An 8684-nucleotide genomic window follows, 5' to 3' on the forward strand; every position below is an offset into this window, starting at 1 on the left:
CCCTCTTTAGCCCCTGGTGGGCCAGCCCAGGCGGAGCCGCTGTCTGCATTTTCCCCAGGGGGCAAGTTTAACTATGAATCTGCTGTGCAGGTTTGGCGAAGTTCCTATCTGTTTCTGGGGTAAACACGGAGACACACCCAGAAACAAACACAGATGCACAAGTTCCCCGTCCACATCACCGCGCGCGCGCGCACTCTGGCTCGCACACGTTTGCACGCCGTGCCCCTTGCAATCCCAACCGCGAGCGCGCGCGCCCACGAGCGCGCGCGCGCCCACACGGCCCGCTCAGCTTCCGCGTCAACACAGCCGGTGGATATTTTTGCAATTTTTGCTGGGGCAGAAGCTAGAGAAGACCAAGGGACCCGGGGAGGCCTTGCGAGTGGGGATGTGTGGAAAGAGTTGTGTCAAAGGCACAGGGCGGGGAGTAGGGGACGGAGTCGAGGGTGGGGTGGGGGTGGGTACAGGAGGCTTCTGCTCCCCTCTGCTTTACCAGGGCTGGGCCCAGGAGCCAAAGCTAGGCCTGTGCTGCCCCCTGGTGCCTACACTGGTGGCCAGTCCCTGACGCCTCTCTTCCCTCCTCTGTGAACCAGAGAGGCAGAGCGTGAGGGCACGTGGGGGTGGGGGCGGAGGGTGGCGACAGCGGGGCCGCAGAGGGCACAGGACGGCAGCTTAGGCGCTGGACTGTGGGCAAGGACCGCCTGGGTTCCGAGTCTGCCACTGGCCGTGACCGCACAGCCCTGAGAAATGTGCTCGGGTGATTCACTTCTGCCATCTGTAAAATTGAACCCCTAACAGTCTTCCCCCAAAAGCTTGTTAGAAACGTGATTCCTGTGAGGGGTTCAAGCATCCAACACCTATTCTAACAGAGCAGACCTCGGGTGCTGCTTTATGGTCCTGAATAGGCGTTGGAAGGGAGGGGGCAGCGCGGGGCTCTCCATCCTACCCGAGGGGATATGTTTGGGGGTGGCGTTACCTACTGCCGCACAGCACAGCAGAGTGTGAGTGTGCATTTATGTGCCCATTGCCCGGCAGTGAATGCAACAGGGAGAGCAGGGGGGTCTGTCCTTGGGCTTGTGTACCCAGCAGCGCTAGCATGTGTGTGCTCACCTCTGTGCACTTTGTAGGTGCCTCCCCCCCAGTCCCACACACTGTGCCTGCAGCTATCCCAGACGGTAGCTGAAGCTGGGCTTGGCCATGGGAGAGTCCAATTGGGATGGAGAAGGGGAAACAGCAGACACAGTCTCTCCCCTTGGATCTCTTAGGGAGTAGAAAGGTAAGGAGAAAGACTAACAGGAAAATCATATTTATTGTCTTCCTTTCTAACTGATTGCCCCAGTGGGAACACCGGTTGTCATGGAAAGAGTCAAGGATGTAGAGGCAAATCTGGCTTGGGTCTGGCTCCACCTATGATCTTTATAACCATGTGTCAACTCCCCAAGTGGGTACAATCGTTAGGCCAAATTCCGTAGCGGAGGTGCCTATGGGGAGGTGCCTGGGGTGCTTAATTTTAGGAGGTGCTCATCTTCAGGCTGTGCACTTGCAGAGTCTGCGGGACTTGCATGAACCGGAGAGTAAGCAGCTTCCTCGCCTGACCCGCCTCTAGGCCCTCCCGGTCCGCTGAGTGGCTATGAAGAGTGCATGAGAGAAAGCACAGGGGGAAAGAACTGTGTGGCCTCTGAACTGCAGGTCTCAACCCAGCAGTGAGCCCTGAAAGCAGTTTGATGAGTATCAGTCAGCTCAGGCTGCTACGATGGACACCTCATGCTGGGTGACTCTGACAACAGAAACGCTAGGGCAGGCATTTGGCCTGGCAGTTAAGACGCTCCCACCCCTTTTCATCACAGTACCGGGGTTCGATTCCTGGCTCCTGATTCCAGCTTTCTGGAAGGCAGCTGTGATGGCCCAAGTCACTGAGTTAACTGCCACTTGGGTAGGAGACCCGAACTGAATTCCCTATTCCCAGCTTCCGTTTGGCCCAACTCTAGCTGTTGTGGACATTTGGGTGAGTGAACCAGAGGATAGGGGCTCTCTCCCTCCCTCTCAAATAAACAAGAATTAAAAGCAAAGATCGAGGTGTTGGCAGGGTTGGTTCCTTCTGAGGGCTGTGTGGGCAGAATCTGTCCAGGCCCCTCTCCATGGCTGTCTCCACGTTCACGTGTTCTCCTGCACATGTCTGTCTCCAGAGTCCCCCCTTTTGTAAGGATAGCAGTCATATGGGATTGAGGCTCACATGCTTAACCATCACTTCTTAACAACAGCATAGATCAAAGGCATCATGCAAAGTAAGGGTAAGTAATGTTTAATAAATTTTTGTTTCAGTCATATATACAAGGGTACATCAAACAGTTCATGAAAAGGGAATTAAATGATAAGTTTTATTTTGGTGTAAAAATTTTTGAAATTCATGCATTGGGGGCTGGCATTTTGGTGCAGCAGGTACAGCTACCATTTGCTTCACCAGTATCCCATACCAGAGCACTGGTTTGGGTTCTGGCTGCTCTGCTTCTGATCCAGCTCCCTGCTAATGCACCTGGGAAAGCAGCGGAAGATGGCCCAAGTGCTTGGGGCACTGCCTCCCACGTGGGAGACCTGAATGGAATTCCTGGCTCCTGGCTTCTGCCTGGCCCAGCCCTCGCTGTTGCTGCCATCTGAAGTTGAATCCGCAGATGGAAGATCTGTTTCTTTCTCTGTCTCTTCTTCTCTGTCACTCTGTCTTTCAAATAAGTAAACATTAAATATTAAAAAAGAGAAATTCATGCATAGTTCTTTCATAATGGGATTTATTTAGGGAAAGAACAAGGAGAGCTTTATTTATTTATTTATTTATTTGACAGGCAGAGTAGACAGTGAGAGAGAGAGACAGAGAGAAAGGTCTTCCTTTGCCGTTGGTTCACCCTCCAATGGCCGCCGCGGCCGGCACGCTGTGACCGGTGCACCGCGCTAACCCGAAGGCAGGAGCCAGGTGCTTCTCCTGGTCTCCCACGCGGGTGCAGGGCCCAAGCACTTGGGCCATCCTCCACTGCACTCCCGGGCCACAGCAGAGAGCTGGCCTGGAAGAGGGGCAACCGGGACAGAATCCGGCGCCCTGACCAGGACTAGAACCCAGTGTGCTGGCGCCGCAGGTGGAGGATTAGCCTATTGAGCTTTTTAAACACCTTTTATATGCAGGTTTCAATATTTCTGCAACAAAATAAACTTATGTTTTAATTTCATTTTTCACAAACTTCTTAAAGTACCTTTGTATGTATCCGAATTCTCAGTAATGATGTAAAACTTACCCTCTGTACAGGTTATGGTTAAAAAAAAAAAAGCACTATGGGGCTGGTGTTGTGGTATAGTAGGTTAGGCATCCACCTACGGTACCAGCATCTCACATGGGTGCTGGTTCGAGTCCGGGATGCTCCTCTTCTGATTCAGCTCCCTGCTGATGGCCTGCAGAAGCAGTAGAAGATGGACCAAGTGCTTGGGCTGCTGCACCATGTGGGAAGACCCAGAGGAAGCTCCTGGTCCCTGGCTTTGGATCGACCCAGTGGCCGTTTGGAGAGTGAACCAGCAGATGGAAGACCTTTCTCTCTGTCTCTCCCTCTGTCTGTAACTCTCCCTATCAAGTAAATAAATATATTTTTTAAAAGTATTATTTGGATGTTGGTGGGCATCACGTATCACTCTGCATAGCCTTTTACTCATTGCAGGAGTGCACTTTCCTTCCCCATAACACAAGCTGCAGGAGGGCAGAAACTCCCATCACACTGTGCGTGCACACTGCTCTTCAACAGCAAAGGCACCATGCTTTCTTGCGTGTCAGTATAACAAGGGTTGCCTCTCTTTATTTTTAATTTTTATTTTTTAAAGATTTATTTTATTTATTTGAAAGACGTAGTTACAGAGAGAGGTAGAGACAGAGGGAGAGGTCTTCCATCTGCTGGTTCACTCCCCAGATGGCTGCAGTGTCCAGAGCTGCATCGATCTGAAGTCAGGAGCCAGGAGCTTCTTCCAGGTCTCCCACGTGGGTACAAGGGCCCAAGGACTTGGGCCATCTTCTACTGCTTTCCCAGGCCATAGCAGAGAGCTGGATGGGAAGAGGAGCAGCCAGATTAGAACTGGCACCCATGTAGGATGCTGGCGCTTCAGGCCAGGGCTTTAAGCCACTGCTCCACAGCGCCGGCCCCTTTTTTATTTTTTAAAAATATTTATTTATTAAAGGCAAAGTTAAAGAGAAGCCAGGGGAGAAAGATATCTTCCATCTGCTGGTTTACTCTCCAAATGGCCACAATAGCCAGGGCTGAGCCAGGCCACGGCCAGGAGCCAGGAGCTTCTTCTGGGTCTTCCATGTGGGTGCAGGGGCCCAAAGACTTGGGCCACCTCCTACTGCTTTCCCAGGCCATAGCAGAGAGCTGGATCAGAAGTGAAGCAGCCAGGCCTCAAACTGAATACCATATGGGATACCAGCACTGCAGGTGGTAGCTTTACCCACTATGCCACAGCGCTGGCCCCAGGGCTGCCTCTTACCAACTGCTTTCTCTGTCCTGGCCACTGGGCTGTGTGTTTTACACACTAGGTTGTGTGTGTGTATATATTTAAATTTTATTTGGAAGACAGAGTTATATATAGAGATCTTCCATCTGCTGGTTCATTCCCCAAATGGCTGCAATAGCCAGACAATAGTCAGAAGCCAGAAGCTCCTCTGGGTCTCCCATGTGGATGCAGGGACCCAAAGATCTGAGCCATCTTCCACTGCTTTCCCAGGCGCACTAGCAGGAGGTTGGATGGGAACTATATAGCCAGGACTCAAACCAGCCCATATGGGATGCCAGCCCTGCAGGCAGTGACTTTACCCACAATGCCACAGCACCAGCCCCAGGACTAGGCTTATTGATGGAGTGACTGCTGCTGCCAGCAAGACAGTTCTGGGTGCTGGTTAGTGATCTGGGATTTGTGGAGGATTGAAGGATGGGAGAAAGGGGTCACAGAAGTGTCGGAGCTGCCGACGACCCCCCCCCCCATCTCCCAGGCCTTCACAGTTCCTGCCAAACTGCAATGGTCGGCGCCGCGGCTCACTTGGCTAATCCTCCAACTGCAGCACCGGCACTCCGGGTTCTAGTCCCGGTTGGGACACCGGTTCTGTCCCGGTTGCTCCTCTTAGTGGAGGATGGCCCAGGTCCTTGGGCCCTGCACCCGCATGGGAGACCAGGAGAAGCACCTGGCTCCTGGCTTTGGATTGGCACAGGGCGCAAGCCGCAGTGCGTGGGCTACAGCATACTAATGGTAGCGGCCATTTGGGGGGTGAACCAACAGAAAAAGAAAGAGCTTTCTCTCTCTCTCTCTCTCTCTCTCACTGTCTAACTCTGCCTGTCAAAAAACAAACAAACAAACAAACAAACAAACTGCAATGCACCTTGATACCAACTCATCAGTTAGAGTAGAGGAACCAGAGACCATCTGTAGGAAGTTCCCTGAAGTTCCTGCTGCTCTGTCCCAAACACACACACACACACACACACATCTGCACCTGCTGACTCAGAGGAGATGGTGTTGTGCAGCTCCCGCCCCTGCTCAAGGCAGACTCCTCCACAGTGCCCATGGAGCCTCCCTTCCAACCCTCCTCAGGCACTGGGTCCCTTCCTTAGAGTCCCTCGACCGGCAATCCCCAGCCTCATGCTCGGGATCACTACAGCTCTATACCCCCAGTGTATAAGCCCGCTCGCTTCCTCTCAGCTGCGGAAAAGAAACATCAAACAAGCAGGAGCTGGTGGTGTTGCTGGGGACCACGGGGGCGCCATCTGGGCGATCGCTTGAGGAGAGAGACAGGAACAGCGTGCCTGCATTCTGTGGAAGGCCAAGGATGCAGGGAATGGTCCTCTGTGCCCTAGGTCGTGGGAAGGCTCACGCCACAGAGGCCTTGGACGCTGCGTTCCAGGAAATGGACAAGGATCTGTTTATGGCACAGGATGTTTCTCCTTTCCCTCCTTGGGAGAGAGCCTGCTGCATGCCGCCCCGAGGGCGAAATTGTGCTGATGCAGGCAGATAGACTCTCACTGACTCAGCGAGAGTGGTCGGGGTGTTATTTGCAGGAAATAGAAGCCGCAGGACAGGGCGGAGAGAGCTTCCTTCTCTGCTGGCGGAAGGGCTTCCCTCTGGCGCCCCAGCTTCTGAACGCTCACTTGTTCTCTTTGTGTTTATTCGTTGCACGCTGTCCCATCTTCACCCTGTGCAGATCTAGGCAAGCGGCGCCCGCTTACCTAGAACCTGGAGAGGAAGGCTCGCGGAGTTAGCAGAAGTGAAAATACATCGGAGCAGGCGGCAGCGGGAGCGCAGAGCGTCTGGAGCCAGAGCGTCTGGAGCCGCGACTGTGAGTCCTGCTTTCGCTTTAGCCAGAGTAGTCGTGGAGCAGGACATTAGTGCAGCAAAAATACAGTGTCGGAAGGTTTTGAAACAACTTCTGAAAGGTGAAGAGATTGGGTGTTAGAAAAGACTTCTCGGTAGTTGTAGAGTACAATCCATGGCTTCCAAAGCAGGGAGCTTTAGACCTCCAAGAGGGAGACAAAGTGGGGGAGACATTAAAAAGGGCCACAGGGAAGGGGTACAGTTGCCTCGAGCCTCCTTCGCTCTGTGGTCCGGTCTCAGGCTCGTCCCGACACCCATGCAGAGACGCTAAACCAACCTGCCCGGCTACTGCAAATGATGACCGGCCTCTGCCGCCGCCACCGCCTCACCAGCTGCCCAGTGCACCAGGCTCCCTCGTGGAGACCCCCGTACAAAAGGCAGAGAAAGACTGCAGCGTATGGATGCAGAGGCCAGGTCGGCCTTTCCAGTCACTGAGCGCCCAGATCCAAATAATCCTAGTCAATTCATAGAAACCGTTTCACTTTTGATTATAAGGTTCTCAAGGCAATACGGGCTAGCATTGCTCAAAATGGAGCCAAGGCTGCTGTTCCTCTGTCCTTAGTGGTGATGGTGTCTGGGACCTAGCTTGCTCCTGTTGATTGGATGACTTTAGCATGAGGTTGTTTAGACGGAGGGGATTATTCGATTTGGAAATCAGAATATTATGAACAGGCTCAGACGCGAGCTCCAGCTAATCAGAGGCAGAATGTTAGCATTACCTCTGCTGTGCTCGCCGCACAAGGCAGTTATTCGGATCTTGCCGCTCAGTGCACCGTGCCCGCCAGTGTGGATGACCTAATCCTACAGCGTGCTGGCCACGCTTGGACGGGAATCCCAGGGAAAGGAGACTTGCCTGGGAGTTTAACCAATTGCTTACAGGGACCTCATGAGCCTTTTACAGATTGCAGGGGTCGATTAATGAGACAGATCGACAGTCAGATTGGGCACCTGCCCAATCTGAAGGCAGTTAGTTCATGAGAATGCTAACACAGACTGCCAAACGGCGACGACACGCTCAAGAAGAAGCGGGACAATCGCTGAAATGATTGGTGCCTGTCGAGATGTGGGCAGTAGCACTCACCAGGCCCAAGCTTTGCTGCCGCTATGGCCCAACCCCAAAAGGCCTGCTTTAATTGCGGCAAGACAAGCCACTTCCGCAGACTGCCGACAGGCACCAAAAAAGATTCCTGGCATCCATAAAGCCACCCCCACTGCGGTCCAAAATGCCCCTGGTTTCGATGTCTTGGCCTTTTATAGCTGATCTTGTCAGCTTAGCGGCTGCTGTTACCCCTGTCTCCACCAGCACCGTACTCATGACCAAGCGATTCCGACTTCTCCATTCATAAATTATTTCATCTTCTTGTCACCAGGACGTTACAAGCACGGAAGAGGCTGGGTGAACCGGGTGACACAGAGCTGCAGCAGCTGAAAGATACAGTCATGTGGCTTGGAGATCAGATACATACTGTAGAAATAAAAAGTCCCAAATACGTTGTCATTAGGCCTTTTCCACCGTATGTCTCGGATGTTATTCACATCTCTTGACATCAGTCGCTGACAACAACAAATCTGATACCTTCAAAGTGCTCATCACGACGCTTCCACTACAGAACCGTGGCAAGATACAAAACGCCTTTTCCTTACGTGGATCAATACTCATTTTTCACTTACATGTGCTGCGTTTCTTGTCTTATTAATTATGGTTGTTCTTTTATGTGTTGTCTGCCAACGTGAGGGTTAACTACACAAAAGACACAAAAACCTCAACTCCAGCTACTTTACTCTGATCTAATAAGAAAACAAAAAGGGGGAGATGCTGGGGACCCCCGGATGCCATCTTGGCGATCTCTTGAGAAGAGAGACAGGAAGAGTGTGCCGGCATTCCTTGGAAGGCCAAGGATGCAGGGAACAGTCCTCTTGTGCCCTAGACCTGGGATGTTACATTGCAGGAAACGGAAAAGGATCTGTTTATCCCACAGGAGGTTCCTCCTTCCCCTCCTCGGGGGTGAGCCTGATCCATGCCACCCCGAGGGTGAAACTGTGCTGAAGGCAGAATTCTAGAGAGGCAGAGGCAGAGACAGGTCTTCCATCCACTGGTTCACTCCCCAGATGGCTGCAAGGGCCAGAGCTGGGCCGATCCGAAGCCAGGAACCAGGAGCTTCTTCCAGGTCTCCCATGCGGGTGCAGGGGCCCAAGGACTTGGGTCATCTTCTACTGCTTCCCCAGGCTATAGTAGAGGGCTGGATTGGAAGTGGAGCAGCCAGGACTTGAACCAGTGTCCATATAGGATGCAGCACTGC

At 52.8% G+C, this 8684-nt stretch overlaps 1 long non-coding RNA gene across 3 annotated transcripts; it reads left to right on the forward strand.

Moving 5' to 3' along the window:
• The first annotated feature begins 197 nt into the window (after positions 1-197).
• On the forward strand, positions 198-8056 carry LOC138844371 (uncharacterized). 3 transcript variants are annotated; one of them, XR_016216817.1, is made up of 5 exons: positions 198-309; positions 1125-1273; positions 2184-2288; positions 6215-6349; positions 7755-8056. It is a non-coding gene; the product is annotated as an uncharacterized LOC138844371 (long non-coding RNA). The 3 variants fall into 3 exon arrangements; XR_016216818.1 differs by lacking the exon at positions 2184-2288; XR_001795643.3 differs by lacking the exons at positions 198-309; positions 1125-1273; positions 2184-2288 and having other exon boundaries at positions 5902-6349.
• The last annotated feature ends 628 nt before the right edge of the window (positions 8057-8684 follow it).

The sequence above is a fragment of the Oryctolagus cuniculus genome, chromosome 11 (assembly GCF_051225735.1).
Source record: "Oryctolagus cuniculus isolate XC-2025 breed Fujian yellow rabbit chromosome 11, ASM5122573v1, whole genome shotgun sequence".
In the NCBI taxonomy this organism is placed as follows: domain Eukaryota; kingdom Metazoa; phylum Chordata; class Mammalia; order Lagomorpha; family Leporidae; genus Oryctolagus; species Oryctolagus cuniculus.